General features: G+C 46.2%; 1 protein-coding gene across 1 annotated transcript in view; it reads left to right on the top strand.

Annotated features, from left to right (window-relative positions):
• Window positions 1-146: 146 nt before the first annotated feature.
• Window positions 147-16,730, top strand: part of LOC146340293 (cyclin-dependent kinase inhibitor 1-like) — an 89,587-nt gene continuing 73,003 nt past the window's right edge. Inside the window, exon 1 of the mRNA XM_084811378.1 lies at window positions 147-347. The gene's annotated coding sequence lies outside the window, so the exon portion shown is untranslated. The remainder of the gene's footprint in view (window positions 348-16,730) is intronic.

The raw sequence follows: 16,730 nt of genomic DNA, 5'->3' as shown, positions 1-16,730 counted from the left end.
AGGCGCGGAGGCCCTGGCAGGGAGACGCGGCTGCTTCGGGCGGAGCGAGGCCCGGCCGGCGCGCTCATTTGGCGGCGCGGCGCTCCGCGGGACCCTGCCGCCGCCTGCCAGGGCCGCCCTCCGCTGTGAGACCCCCGGCGCCCGCCGGCCGCAGTGGCTGGCGCCGCATTCGCCCGGGGACGCGGTTTTCCTTCTGCCTCCCGCAGGGGAGACGGGCTAAAACGGAGGGCGCGGTGGCCCCGGAGGCACGGCAGCCGCCCGCGGGGAAGGCGGGAGTTGCGCGCGCGCGGGGGGGCCTGGCTGGGCTCCCCGACGTCGAGGCAAGCCGGGGCTGAGCGGCCCGTAAGGTGAGGAACGGAGTCGGGAAGGGGACGGGACGGGACGGGCCACGCCGAGTGAAAGGCCGTCTGGCGGTTTGTGCTGCCCTTTCCGCGCTCTCGCGTTCCGTGCGCATTTCGATGTTTGCCGTAGCGTGATTCGAAGCTGCTCTGGCCGCGGGCGTGGAAGCGGCTCGCCTGGCTCGTTCTGTTCCGAGATTTTTGCTGCTTGGGGCTGAAGGCATCTTGGAACAAACTTCGACAAATGGAATGTACTAGCCACGCTGACAGGGACAGAAGATGCAGAACCGCAGGGACGGGCCATGCGAGGCTGGGATGGCGGCCCCGGGGGCTACAGTGGCGGCCCCGAGCCCCCTCGGCTGAGATGACAGGCCTGGGGCTGGAAGGGGCTGGAACGACAGGCCCGGAACAGAAATAATGACAGAGCTGGAATCACATTAAGGCAAACATCAAAATCAATGAAGTGATATAATCAGACAGTGCAATCTAAACCGTCTCATTTCAACTCCTGTGGCCTATGCCATTTCCTTTCATAATCCATTACTTGCTTTGTGGGCAGCCCATTTGTAGCTGGCTTTGGTTTCAGTGAAGCCCAGACATGTCAATAGACCAGCCTTCCCCAACCGGGTGCCCTCCAGATTTGTAGGACTACAACTCCCATCATCACTAGCCATCATGGGTCATGGCACCTGGTGATGTGGCCCAACCCATCTGGCAGGCACCAGGTTGGGGAAGACTGCAATAGACTATATCTCAACTCCCTTTAGTTCCTGTTGGCCTTTCAGTAGTTGCCATTGTTGCCAATGGTCATCCTTGTCCTTTGTTTTAGTAACTCCCCTTCCTGGGTCATAAGAGAGCTGAGCATATACTATGTAAGACCAGATCAAGCCTTTTCATTGGCCTAGTGCACGTTTGCTGCTGCTGCTCCCCCTCCCATCTTGTATGCAGAGGTTGGTGTGCAGTAGAGTTTCCTCCTTGAAGCCATAGTGACAGAATGGTGAGATGGGAAGGAGCTAAACTTAGGGGATCACGTGGTCCCAAAGGAATAGGGTGCATTCAGAAAAACCAGGTGAGGGAGACAAAATTGCCCCCCACCACACCCACCCACACATCGATCATGTTGTCCGACAGGCCTGGGGCAGCACAGACAGCAGCTGTGCACCCCATTAATTAGTTGCAATTGCCCCCCACTAGTTGCAGCCCCTTAAATTCTGTCTGCATCGCCTATCAGGTTGGACTGGATTGGTGCCATAGGAAACACATTCATGAAGCAATTAAGAGGCTCTTGTGCGCCCAGAGCATCAGTCCACAGTGGAGGGTGCATGCTGCATCTTTGCGTGATTCGTGGCTCTCAGTTAGGCTTCCAGTTAGCCTCCACTGATCGTTCCGTATCTCTGCATTGGGTTTGGTTACAGCATTCCATGATGGCGGATGCAGCAGAACTGCCCACCTTCAGAAGAGGCTGCAGATAGTATCTCTGCATGAGCCACTTCTCTGTGTGGTACTCCTACTTCCAGTGAGGAAGCACATCCAGAAGCACAAGTGACAGGCTCTTCTGTGGTTGGGTACTTTGGCTCTGTGGTTTGGTTACCGTGGTGGATGCTTTGTACTCATATAAAAAGTAAACATTTTGGGATGTCAGAGTAAAGTGTGCTTCCAGCTTTAATTCAGAAAAACAAGTATCCATCAGCTTAGGGAATATTTATCTACAAAGTGTCTCCAAAACATATTCTAAATGAAGGTTATTCTCCAGCTATAAGGCATTATGCTCCCCACACTCTCATTGTCCCATGTCTAGGCACTGCTCCATCCAATGGGGATATATGTTGTCTAGACAGGTAAATAGATGTGCTTGATAACTGGTACATGGGGAAGAGTGTATTCATTATTAGTTTTGCCCAATTTGAATTTTTAACTTTTAAAATTTTTATGTCTTGTCAAGTTGTATTTTATGGTTTTAACTGTGAACTCCCCAGAGAGCCTTGGCTATTGGGCAGTATAAAAATGTAAGAAAATACATAAATAAATAAAATGTGTTCCAGTCTTCTTAATACTGGAGAGGAAATTGTATTCCAGCAAAGAATTTTTTTATGCACATGAAAGGGAATCTGACTAACAAATCTATGAACAGCAATGGACGAAAAGTGGGGCGCATGGGGAGACAATTCTATGTGAAAGAAGCATATTGACTAGTTGAGAGACACTAAGCAGTGTCCCATTCCCTAAGCAGTGACTCAGTCAGACACAAAATGGGAAGACTCTTCTGGATGCAGATAATGCATTAGCTCAGACTGAGTGCTCCAATCCTCCAATCATACTTGGTACAGAAACATAGCACAGTGGCAGAATTACCCACCTCTTTCCCCAAAACATGGGCTGATCAGAAGGAAGAGTAACTCTTTTGGAGATGCAGCAGCCAGTCAGTGAAATGTCCAAGAAGTTCCCCTGGCTCCATAAGAGTCTAAGAAGAGCCTTGCTGGATGAGACCAAGGATCGATCTAGTCCAGCATTCTGTTCATACAGTGGCCAACCAGCTTCCCTAATGGAAAGCCCACTAGTAGGATATGAGTACAACAGCAGCACCCTCAAAAAAAGCCAACTGTGGTTTACCCCCTCTCCCCATTGGTGTGATTCTACTCAGTCATGGGTGGAAGTAAATTTCTCTGTTACATTTTAACTCCCATCTGCAACAAAAGTATTTTTTTGCTTACTGGCACAGTGAAATTTGGACACATAGTTCTTGTGTTGTGGAAACTGAAGGAATTCAGTGAGACGGCATGTAGAAAAGTTGGTAGGATGGATCTGAACTAGAGGTTAATGAACACACATGGGCTAGACCCACTGAAATCAATTAAATGTAAGTTACTCGTGACTAAGTTAAATCCCACTGATTTCAGTGGGTCTATTCTGACTAAATCTGTATCTGGATCCAAACCAGGATCATTTTACACATTAAAAGCAAATATGAGTTTGCCACCCAAGTGTGCACTCTGTGGGGAGGCCTGGTTCACACATGCGTCATTACTATGTGCTTGATTTGGTTCACACATATATATACTCGTCCCTTGATGAACACAACATTAGGTGATGTTTTTCATGTGTAAACAGGTTATCACAGATATTAAATGCATTGCTTTTCAATGAAGTTATTTAACACATGCAGCGAGTAGGCAAGTATAGAAAAATGATTTATATAAATGTATGAATGACTTGTATGTATGAAATTTAAACATTAAAATGCATGAAATGTACAAAGACTTTGATGACTGAGAGCTTAGGGTGCAATCCTATGCCTGTTTAGCCAGGACAAAGTCCTACAACTCCCAGCATTCCCCAGCCAGCTGGCTGGGGAATGCTGGGAGTTGTAGGACTTTGTCCTGGCTAAACAGGCATAGGATTGCACCCTTAATGTGTCAGTTGACTCCATTCAAACACATTGTATTTGTAGGGATGTAAGGAGATATGGAAGTTCTAGTTTTGGGTCACCCTGGTGGATGACTTATGCTGAGAAATGCAATCATGTTAGCTCTCCTGGACTTTTCAGCAGCCTTCAGTTCTATCTACTGTGGAAACCTTCTGAGTTGCCTAGCCAGAGTGAGGGCGGGGCGGGGCGACAGTGTTACAATGGCTCCGGGCCTTTTTGGAGAGACAAAACCACAAGGAGGTGCTGAGTGACTCCAGTTACACTCCTTAGCCTTTGGGGTGTCACAGGCTTCCATTTTGCCCCCCCTGCTTTTAACATCTACATGAAGCCGCTGGGAGAAGTCATCTGGAGGTTTGAGTAAAGCACAGATCCCCACCCCACGTTTTCCTGTAGGTACATTTTGAATGTTGAGAAAGTGTTGTGAACATTGTCACAAAATGGCTGCCACAGGTGGCACGGCCAGTCATAAAATGGCTGCAGTGGTGGTGTGGCCAATGTCTGCATTTGGGGACACAGCACCCATTTCACAGAAGGCAAACCTGTGAGCCTAAAACACAAGTAACTTACCCAAGAACCTGAATACAAGGTTCTTGTATTCGGGGCGGGGCGGGGCAGGGGGGGACCAAGCTACAAAACCACTCCTTTGAAACCACACAGAACACACATTGCACAGAAGGGAAGTCAATTAGTTTCCTCAAATCACCTGTAATTATATTCCTTTTATTTTGTAAGTCCTAAATGGCTTGGGGAGAGTTTATTTGAGGGACCATCTATACCTGAATGAGCTCCCTGTGCTTTAAGACTGACCAGAGAAACCCTGCTTAAGCCCCTGGCCCATCAGTTGATGGGCACAAGACACAGGGCCTCTTTAGTGGGTCACATTCCTATGAAATTTCCTTCCACAGAAGGTGTGGTTGGCCCTCCCTGACCTTTTCAGGCCTCAAAAAACTGGATGTTCCAGTCTGCTTTTAGGAGAATAGTGATGCCAGTCGATACTGTGCTGTAGCTTTAACTGTTGCTCAAAACATATTTTATGAATCTTTAATACTGCTCTTTTTATTATACTTTGATTTATGATTTTATTTGTGAGCTACCTTTCAGGGCTTTTTTAGTAGAAGTAAAATAAAAAGTATTTGTGGAATTACAGCTGTGACTAACAATTGCAAGTCATCTGATGTCACAAGTGATCAAAGGATGAAAAGGTATACGTGAACCAGCCAGAAGCTCTAGCCAATTATTGTTCCCTGAAAAGCATGCCTATGGGATGCAAGTCTTTGCAATCCTATGCTTATCACATTTACAGTATTTAAGTGTATGTAACTGAAATATGTATTGTATGGAATATCCCACCAGATGCAAAAACAGCAACCAGGAGGAGTTGAGGGTTTTCAGCAGGCAGGTGCCTGTACCGCCAGACAATAACTGGTAAGACACTGGAGGGACTGAGAGCCAGGTGTAATAATAGTTTCATTTGCGCAGGAAAGAGAGAGAGGTCTAAGGTGAAAAGGGAGCTCTGAGGTCTGTCATGGATATTAACCATCTAAGGCCATTTAAAATGTGTGTTTTTTGTGTCCTGAAGGCAGGTAAGATGGTCCATGAAATTAAAACCCACCATGAGATTTAAATTAAAATCCCCCCACCCTCTGCCTTAGTCTGTGGAGCCAGTTTGCTGCTGTTCCAAGTGGCAGGAAGAAAATTGACGCCTTTTGCCTCTTTTGAAAATTTTCGTTGTGCTCTCTGATTATCACTTTTCAAGAAAAGAAGTCATAGAAAGTATTAGTGGTTTACATTCCAGTCCTACACGTAGGGCCCACGCAGACAATACTTTGAATCTGTGTCTAGCAACTACAGCTTTTCCCACCATTTCTACTCTTGAGTAGGCACAGCGAGCCTGATCCGGATCTTAAAAGCACCTCTATTCCCCAGGCAAGCGTTCCTGCACCTACTCTGAAGTAAAAATAAAATAAGAAATAACTGCTAGCGCATAGATTTCAAGTAATGGGCAGTATCCAACTGTGTCATTCCATTAGCACCAGGGGCATCTTTGGGATCAGGCCCACCTTGGAACGAGCCCTGGACCTTTTTTGAGCTGTGCCCCAGACCTTCTGAGCTGTCCTAATTGCCATTTTTTTTTTAACATTTTCCCATTGATTTGCATTGGAAAATAGAAACAGACATAACTTTTTTAGTTTGCATGATAAATACATGACATCTGGAGGCCTTGTAGGCCCCATGGAACTGATTGAACCTGCCAAATTTCAGGCAGTTAGGTCCGGTGGCTTTTGCGCTAGCCACAGGTAAAATTTGCTTTTTTCAAGAAAATCTGTCAAAGTAAAGAGCTATAATTGTTTTGTGCTTCCACATAAGTGCAAGGAATTTGGGGACCGGGCAGCCTCTCTGGAGCTGACTGAACCTGCCAAATTTCAGGCAGTTAGGTCCAGTGGCTTTTGTGCTAGCCACAGGTAAAATTTGCTTTTTTCAAGAAAATCTGTCAAAGTAAAGAGCTATAATTGTTTTGTGCTTCCACATAAGTGCAAGGAATTTGGGGACCGGGCAGCCTCTCTGGAGCTGACTGAACCTGCCAAATTTCAGATAGTTAGGTCCAGTGGCTTTTGTGTTAGCCATGCATAAAGTTTCCTTTTCTCAAAGACTAAAACAAAAAGTAAAAACTGTCAAGCCACACAGGGGATTAGAGATCATAATCAGAAGGTGTTTAAGATGACCATTGGGAAGGCACCATGCCAAATCTCTGGTGTAGGGTTGTTTGGTGGTGGTGGTGGGTTGTTGTTTTTTGAGATGCAAAAAACCTCTCTCCCTCTATTTTTCTGCTCTTACATGCCCACTGTTGGGAGCTTGCTTGCAATAAAATTTTGAAGAAGGAGATGGAAGGGAAGAAAGAGTTCCATGTGAAATACTGGTATTTCACACAGCATCATCCAGTTCTGACCAAGAGAAAAAAGTTAGTTTTTTTTTCTAATTTCCCATGGTAGTCAACAGGAAGCATAAAGACTCATTTTTCCAAACCTTGACTCAGGTTTGGTGCTGAGCTGAAGTGGACTGACTACAAATTGGCCCGAGCAGAAGCGGGATGTTTTCCAAAACACTGAATCGGGGTCTGAGTTGAAGGGGGGGGGGGTTTAGTGCTCTCTTCTTATGTATGTATGTAATAATCTGTGCACACACATAAACCACACACACACACACACACACATATATATATTTTGTTGTTGTTGTTCAGTCGTGTCACGACCCCATGGACCATAGCACGCCAGGCCTTCCTGTCCTGCGCTCTCTCCCGGAGCGTGCTCAAGTTCATATTCATTGCATCGGTGATGCTATCTAGCCATCTCATCCTCTGCCATCCCCTTCTCCTTTTGCCTTCAGTCTTTCCCAGCATCAGGGTCTTTTCCAGAGAGTTTTCACATTAGGTGGCCAAAATATTGGCGCTTCAGCTTCAGTATCTGTCCTTCTAATGAGCACTCAGGGTTGATATATATATATATATATATATATATATATATATATATATATATATATACTAGAGGTCTGCTTAGACTCGGAGAGAGAGAGAGAGAGAGATGAAAATGTGTGTTACGGGCCTGTGCCCCAGATCTTTTAAGAACCTAGCAATGCCCCTGGTTAGTGCAAGTGATGTTGTGCTAGTAGAAACTGGGTTCTTCACTATGCTCAAGAACAGAATCCATCTAAAGTCATGTTTGTGCAAGCATGGTTGTGGAAGCGGTTTTGCATAACTAGTGCAATGCATTGTGCAACCAGTTGTGCATCTGCTTTGCGCCCATTGTGCAACCAGTTGCATATCCCACTTGTGTAACCACTAACGCAACTTCTTGCACCACTTGTGCAATGCATTGCCCGGCCAGTTGTGCTACGCATTGCCCAACCAGTTGCACAATTGCTGACATAACTGGTTGCACAAGCAACTGCTTGCATAACAGAAAGATTCAGTGGAGCTCCGCTGGTGCTATTTGGGTTTGCAGAATGCCACCATTGGATACTGCCCAATGTCTGTTTTGGCCCTTACATATCTGGACATAAGTCCTCATGGGTTCAGTGGAATTTAGTCCACTGGGTTCAATTAGATTTATTACAAAGCAGGAGGTTATCCCTAAAGTATGTAATGCTCTTTAAAAAAAATGTTAACCCTCCCCACTTACATCACTTTGCCCTATTTTAAGCTTTCTCACAATGTGACACCTTTTTGGATGGTCCCCACAACTTCTGGGCTACCCTACTGGCTTAACCATGCTTACTAGTGGGAATAGTAATCCATGTTGAATTACATGGGAAGACGCTGATCCAGTTATTCTACTGCAGCTTTGTCCAACCAATTGGCCATGCTGGCTGGGAACGATGGGAGTTGCAGTCCAATACATCTGGAGAGCACCGGATTGAGGGAGGCTGTTCTGCTGAACTATTTTCATCTCCAAATCCACTGGAGAGCAATGAAATGGCAGATGCCACGGCAAACAGAGTCTACTCCTAAATAGCAGTGGTTGGGGACCAAACATGGGGGAGGGCTGCTTGCTGTCTTCTTCTTGCTCCACTTGTGCACTTCTCAGTCGGAGCATCTGGCTGGCCACTGTCTGAAACAAGATGCTGCACCAGGGAGGCCCAGCTTCATCTGCTCCATCAGGGCACATCTTGTGTTCTTCATAAGAGGACATCAGAGCAAGGCAAGGCCCACTCAGTATTAACTACTCAGCTCCGGTGTATGTCATCTAAAAACAACACTGGGGATAAGGCCTCCCTGGAAATACTCATACCTGTTCCTGGAAGACCTGACGGCAAGGACTGTCTCCTCGTTTTGTGTCCCTGCCCAGGCAGGAAGCCTTTAGCTGCAGCCTGATGCACACCAATCTAGCAGGGAATACGTTTCCTAGGTATCTGCATGTGGCCTTGCTTGTTTAATGTCTGCGTGTGGACTCTCCTGAGGCTCATCAGAACCTTGGAGCCAGGGGTGGAGCCTGGCTATGCTCGCAGGCTCAGGGGTGGCGCTAATGGCAAAAGCATTCAACTAAAGGAGAGAATACCTTGCTTGTGGGCATTTTCCTTGACTTCTAACTAGGGTGGCCACTTGCACAACTCCAAAAAAGAGAGCATGCATAATAATAAAAAAAAGAGGAGATCAATTTGCATAAAATTTGCACATGCTAATTGATGCGTATAGCCACAAATTCAGCAAGAATTACTATAGCTTAAATAGAAATACAATATATCACACCATAGTGTGGAAGACTGTGGCCAGGTGACCTGTGTGCCTGCCTGCTCAATCTGCTGGTCAGGAGTTAACTGTTGAAGGGCAACTTCAAGCCCCACCCCTGCTCTCCCGGTTTCTTATAATACTTTATCTTTAAATGGGACTTGGACTGGACAGCCCTTCAAATAGAGGATGCCTCCAAATAGAAAACTCCTCTGACAGCCCTTCAAACAGAGTACTGTCCTCTGTAAAAGAGGACGTGTGGCCACCCTTGTTCTAACGCTTTTGCCTGGAGACCCTGAGAAAGAGGCTAAACCCATAAAACTTCAAGTCAGAGGGTCGTATCCAGTGCTGGCTGTCCAGCAGAATGGAAACTGCTGGTAGAGCGTATTTCCCCTGCAGCCCCTTGCATGCCCCCCAAGTCTTCTGAGGGTTGAGGGACCCTCCAGGGCAGATTTGGAGGGTGTGTGGGGGCGGCAGGGCTAGGAAGGAATTCTGTTGAAACCCTGGAGTTCTCCTGCCAGTCAATGTCAATAATGCTGGGCAAGATGGACCAAGGTTCTGACTCGGTATGAGGCAGCTTCCTATGTTTCAGTGTTCCACAGGAGACCCAGCCATGGCAGAGAGAGTGCAAGATTCTCAGGCGAGAGCCCGTGACAGGGCCCACAAGACTGCAAAGATGGTGGCCTCCTTGGCAACTTCCATCCATGTTTGCTTGACCCCGATCCCAGATTGCGTGGGCTACCTTCATGTTACACAGTAGTTCTACATATATTCAAATGCATTCTCCAGGATGTAGCCCTAAGCAGTGAAAGCAGGTTTCAGGGCTGAAGATGAAGTCTTGTAAACTTGTCTGCATCATAGGGCTAATTTACATAAAACCAGCAATCTCTTATTTTAGGGAAAGTCCCTTATTGCCTAAAACCACAACTGCCTAGATTAAAAGATAAAACCACTTAGCTGAGAACACTCATGGTCCAGAGGAGTCCATGAAAAGGATGTCATAGCTCCACAGTTTTTTCTTCCCCAGATCTACCACTTAATCATACATCAGATTCACAATATTCCTAGGATAACAAATGTAACAATTCCAGTGTGGCTTCATATGTGGTGCAGTTTTATATATTTAGCAAGAACACATACTGCTGCCAACTGACCAGGAAAAGAAAAGCAACTGCAACAAAACCCTACCCACAACAGTTTAAACCCAAACAAAAAACCTCAGAGCCAGTTTCTATTTTATCTGATTGTGGGATTTTGGCTGGGTGCCAACATTATTTGACTAAAGCTATGGAGTTTTTAAATATTTAAGGAAAAATTAGCACCATCATTTTCACTTAGTGCACATGCTTGAACCATGTACCTCATGCATACTAAGGCGTCAGGCTGGCTGTCGAGGTCAGTCCCAACACACCAATTCACACGTTGCTGTCTGAGAGCATATGCGGCTGGTTCCTCCAGTTAACCCCTCACACAGGTTCTGATGAACTGAGGAAGGCAAGGTGAGGTGTGGCAGCAACTCGGCAGTGGCAGCTACATGAATTCTTGTGACACCGTTTCTTGTGCCAGGTCCATTGCCTCGCACTAAAAGCCAAGGCTTTCCCAGCCCTGGTACACCCTCCCCCCAGAAGTGTTGGACTACAACTGCCACCATCCTCAGCCAGCATGTGTTGTAATCCAGCACATATGCGGGAGGCTCCAGGTTGAAGGCGGCTGTGTGACAGCATGAACCTGGAGAGCAAGCAGAAAGCTTTTGCTAATTTAAATCTGTTGCTGCCGAAGCCCAGCACATTCCAGCCACTGGACATTGCCCTGGATTGATCCCCTGCCCCGTTCAGATACCAGAATGTCTGAAACAGAATGTCAGTTCAACTTGGCCTTCTTCCCAACGGGCTGATTATGTGGAAGGAGGTTTTGTTTTTGTTTTTCATGAGAAGCACTCAAATGTGCAACCCCATGCCCCACCCACGAGCTGAAGAGATACAGACCAGGAAATGCTGGAAGTAATTCTGCTGAATGTGTACACTGATCCTTAGTTGCCAAAGCTCGCTCGTATTGTAAGGCACAATTAGCACATGGCATGGGCAGCTTATTCCATACATTGTTACTTGCATCACTGTTGTATCATGCAGGTGGCCACAAAATTATATTTGAACATGTTCAGGGAAATCCTGTCACCAACTAATGGGGATATGGAAGTTTCATTTGGCTAACAAGCATTGATAGACCTGTCCTATTGTCTGTGAACATGTCTATCTGCTGTGCTCCCCTTCCCATTGAAAAAAAAGGAAAGTTAACTTCTGAAGAATAAGATCAAAATATATTTTGAAAAAAATAAAATGTCTGCCCTGAGTTTCTTAATCTGAATTTTCTTCAAAGGAAAGGACATCTCATATTTTCCCATGTTTAATTTTTGATGTTTAATTATTTGTTAAAAGCATTGTTTTGAAGGGGACAAGAGCACCTGTCAGGAGTGCCCCATCTTGTCCAGTCCGCAATACTCCCCCCACAACGCACACATCCAGTTCCCCAAGGCCGAACTAGATGACCCATAAAATGTGTTGCCATATTTCATGTATCTGTTTGGGGGCATCTCTACACCAGCCTAAAATCCTGCATTTAAAACGGGTCTTTCTGCTTCTGTTTTAAATGCAGGATCACAACTGCCTCCCTTTACACACGCTTCCTTTTCCACCACCCCCTTCCCCCTCCTTCTCCCGGTATCTGAGTCTTCCATTATCTTTCATTGATCCCGCTCCTCTTCTTGCCGCTCCTGCTCTTTTTACCGAGGAAACTGAAGTGGAACACAACAGGGTAATTCGATAGCTCATTATCTGCGATCTATTTTTAAAAGGAACAAAGGGCATTTAGTGCAGGAGACGCCTTGAATGATCACGGTGTCATGTAAAGAGCCCACAAACTTCCGTGAAAGAGCAAATCTCAATCGCAGGATAAAGGCTCCGAGTGAAGGAGCCCTTTCTTTGGTTTGGTAAATAGCTGTAGAAGGGGGAGAAGAGGATCAAGGCATCTGGGCAGGGCTTTAGCCTTTTCCCCCTGCACCACAGTCCTGATTAAAATAGTCCCCAGAAGCTGCTCTTTGCCTTTGTGTCAATAGCAGCTTCCCTCCTGTGGCAAAAAGCAACTTGGGATGGGGGGTTCTTTGGAACTGCAGGGGAGGGAGAGGTTCAAAAAGCCCATCCCTCTGTGCCGTGGTCCTGATGCTGATGCCTTATCCCAATGGCTGGCATTTAACAAGCCAAAACAGCTGTGTGAAATGCAGTCCCTCTTCTCACACATGCTCCACTTTGGCCCTGAATGGTGAGGAGTTTCAAGGTGACACAGTGGGGCTCAGTTTCTGGCTGAGAGAGCCTGGGGACTTACGGTATCTCCCTGGATGGCAATGCAATCAGGTGAGGCACAGGGAGTGCTGATCCAGTGTTTGGATTGGATGAGGGGCAATAAATTGAAACGCAGTCCTGACAAGACGGAGATGCTGTTGCTGCCCTGTCGAGGCAGGGGAGTGATGATCCTCCACCTCTTCAAAGGATCAGGTGTGCAGTCTAGGGTGGCTGCTGGATTCCTCTTTATCACAAGAGGTTCAAGTAGCCTTGGTGGCATAAAGGGCCTGCTATCAGTGGAGGTGACATCTGGACAGAGATAGGCTGGCGACCGCAACGGACTACCCATGCCCTGGTGATTTCTAGGCTGCGCTGCAGCAATGCACATTCTGTGGGACCACTCTTGAAGAGAGGCAAGATAACGCTGTGGCGAGGCTGCTAAGAGGACCAAGCAAAGGTACGATATGTTGCCGGTACTGAAACAACTCCACTGGCTCCCAGGACGTTTCTGTTCTAATTCAAAGTACCGCTCTTAACCTTGAAACCCTGCTCTACTGAGGACCCAAGCACATGCTGCACCACCTTCTCACGTCAGTCCGCCCATCCAAATGGATGGCAACATTTGAGGTTTTACTCTGGGTGCCCCCTGTCTGGAGGAGAGAGGATGGCTGGAGGAGAGACTTTTCAGTCATAGCATCTTCACCTTTGGAATGCCCTCCACAGGGAAGCCAGCTTATTGCCCCTGTTACTGTCATATAGGCACCAGGAAAAGTACATTTCTGTTCCCCCAGACTTTTAAAAAGCACTGATGTTTTAACATTTTTTTACTGTCTATTTAAATGGACTGTTGCTATTTTTCCTAATTATTTAGTTGGTATGCCTTATTTTAATCTCACTACTTAGCCACCCTGGGAACACAAATTTATGCTGAAGATGTGGTAGCCACACACACACACACACACACACCTCCCACCAAGCAAAGAAATGAGGTGGGAAACCAGGGTATATTCAACCCCATCCCTCCATTTCTGAGGCCCCAGGGGTAAGCTTATGACAATGGGCTTTTAACCAGCCACTTTACTGAGTAAAGTAGATTTTCTGCTTCTGGATTCTTTGTAGGATAGAGGATAACTCCTGTAGGATAACTCCTTTACTCATGTTTTTGTCTGGGGGTTTTCTTTCTCCGCCTTTCTATATGTTCTATTACACAACCACTAGATGGCACTGTGGTATAGCAGAATTGCAGAAGTACACCAGGGTTACATGCCACCATTCACAGACATACCAGACTTTCCTCTTTTCAACCCCCCCCCCCCCCATAATGGTTGCAAAGAACAGGACAGGCCCTGGAGGAGGAGGATGTCATGTAAAGCTTCTGCAAACTACCATGAGTGAGTAATCACGAGGGCACAATAAATGCCTCATGTAGAAAGGCTCTTTGATACCCCAGTGACATTAGTTGCTTCCTCAACTAGGAAAATAGTGTATCTAGTAGAAAGCTATCAGCTTGATTCTATGAAAAGGTAGGTGCAATGAACCAGCAATGTGGGACAGAATAGTTTGCATTTCTCAAAATGCACTGCTTCATAAATAACAAAATGAATGGACAGAATATAAGTCAAGTTGGGCATAAAATATACAGAGCACAGCTCTTTGGGCATGCTAAAATTAGTATGTTATTAGTAGTAAATATTTCAGTTTAAATACTTCTGACTATATATATATATATATATACACACACACACACCACACACACACACTATGTAAAATTAACATGGCATAGTTTTGTTTGTTTGTTTACTAAATATAAGTAAAATGGCCATGCTGAATCAGATCACAGTCAATTTAGGGTACTGATTGGAGAGTGTTCCAGCTCAAAATGTTGCAGAAAACACACATCCCCTCTTAGGAAGACTTAACTTTGTAGGACCAGGCTGCAAGCTGAATCCTTCTCCCTTACAGTGCATCCTAAGTGGAGTCAGGGAGGACTGAAGCATGGGATTTACCACCACACCCAAAGCCGAGATGGAGGGGGGAGGCTTTGCCTAACTTCTCAACCTGGTGGATCTTTTTTATTTTAACTCCCCTGAACCCCTGGAAGCAATGGTGAGAAATTAACAATGCCAGCTCCAGATTGATGCAACTGGAAGGCCCAATCCGGGGGGCCCTTCAGGGGAATGAAGGGGCTTTGGATCCAATAGAGCCAACGCTGGCTTCACCCCCAGAACATCCCTTTTGGAGGCCTTGCACTGGTGACAACCAGCAGTAGCTCTTTACCCACACAGCTTTCTACAACTGGAACTGGGCCACCTGGGCAGACAAAGCTCCCCTGGCAGCAGAGCTCATCTCCCCAGGTGGGAGGACACCTCCACCCCACCCTTATCCCCCCACCCACCTCCCCAGCTCTCAGCCAGTGGATCTGGGAGTTAAGGTTACTGAGCCTGATGCTCTGGCACATGCGCTTTTTATCATATTAATTTGTTATAATTTGTTTTCTTCCAACAAGGAGAAATATACATTTGTAGCCCGTTTTAAGATAAAGAATGAGCTGCATTAGGATTCACCAAGTTCTCTTTTCATTTAAAATATCTTGTTTGGTTTCGTTGCCCTAGGCTGAATCTACACAGAGCAGTTTCACCGTTATCATACTGTGATGATAACTCTCGGCACACATGACACCAATGGGCACCGAGAGTTATCACTGCGGTATGATAACGGTAAAACGGCTACATGTAGATGCCCAGCCATTCACCTTAAGTAGTTTGGGGCTGTGCATGAAAAGGCTGCGTCTGTCCTGACCTTGCTATGATCTATTCTAAAGTGTTTTGTTTACTGTCAGCCACACCCTGATCTCTGTGGGGCACAGTGAGTGAGGAGGAGGCTTTCTGCTATGGTAGCAGTGAGGCACAGGAGGAGGGAAAATACTACACAGTCTGAGTGTAAAGATCTCTAAATATCACAGCGCCATCCTCTTGGAAAATGGGAAATGACAGCCAAGCAAGATTTAGAAAGCAACGTTTAGCTGAACAATTTGAAGGAGACACGATGTACTTTTAAATCCTGCTTGACGCTGTCACAAACCCTGGCTGGAAATGACCAGTGGCTGAACTCGCCTTTTGCTATTTTCCCCCCTGCAACTAAAGCATTTCATATGGAATTTTCTCCCCCTCTTGTATTTTCCCCTTTACACTTTTCTTTCCGTTGAAGGAGAAAAGGAATGAATGGAAGAAAGGGGATTAATAACCCAATCTGCGACTTTGATAAATGAAAATGCTTTGATTTAGACCTGTTGGGTTCAGAAAGTCTGAAAGCTAGGTTAAAGTTGGGTATTTCAGGCAGGATAGCTGGGTGGTGAATCAGTTGGAAGAAGCCGGTGCACATGGAGGGAAGGGAGAAATTGGGCACAATCCAGGAGGCAGTTCTCCTGCGCAAGCCCCATGGAGGTGAGCTGCTGCTAGTCATTTCAGTACGCTTGTGCAGAAGAACGCATGCCTTTCGCCTTGGACAGGGCTGTTTTGTGATTTTTGTCTGCATTGCCGCTCAAGATTGCCGCATTTCTCTGGTTCCTTTCCTGTAACTTTAACAGGCTGAAATTTAGCATTATTTGCCACCACTTGTCTCGGTGCCAGTAAATCTTTACCTGCAGATTTCTGCTTATCAGACTGCTGTTAAAGGCACTGGAACCAGATTCCCAGTTGACCAGAACAGCTCTTGTGGCTATCAGCAGCAGCTTGGTCTGGAGAAATCGGCAGACAAAGCTTCCCCCCCTTTTTCATGGCATGTTGATAAGCATGGTCATCTGCTAATGTGCTCAGATCAAGTGCTGTTAAAGTATAGAAGCAAGAATAGATGAAAAAAACACATTGGCAATCCTAACGGGTGCAGAGCCAGAACATAAGATTACGAGGAAAAGCCCAATCACTAGCTACTCAGCCTCAGCGATGATCTTTTCCTAGCAAGTGGTGTTTAAAGTTTTACCATTCTGCAGCAGAATCAGTGGGTTACTGAGATCTCAGGGGTCGGTATTGTTCCCACCATTTTCTGTCCTGCTGCTGCTATTATAAATTCCTTGGATAAGGAATTGTCGCACTGATGACTTTCACTCTAGTTGTTCTTCGTACATTGGGGGGCCCTATATCATTGCACTAAAATTAAAACGAGGATGTGAACATTAGAGACTGTGTTCTGACTGAGGAAAAAGAAACTCAAGCTCCCCTCCCCCCATTACCCCCACCCCACGACACCGGAGTATCTTCCAGGGGGCGGCAGCCCCTGCTATACTCACACACACACCTGCCTTCATTTCCCAGTTTGTGGAAACCATAGGGTGCTATAATGTCCAACTCCGGCAAACTATGGTTACTGTTGACCATAATTTGTCTTCAGGCCAGAATAATAATTTAAAAAATACT

This window comes from Heloderma suspectum, chromosome 7 (genome assembly GCF_057233095.1).
Source record: "Heloderma suspectum isolate Gila_16-S chromosome 7, 16-S_ref, whole genome shotgun sequence".
In the NCBI taxonomy this organism is placed as follows: domain Eukaryota; kingdom Metazoa; phylum Chordata; class Lepidosauria; order Squamata; family Helodermatidae; genus Heloderma; species Heloderma suspectum.
This window is presented reverse-complemented; position numbering and strand designations above follow the sequence as displayed.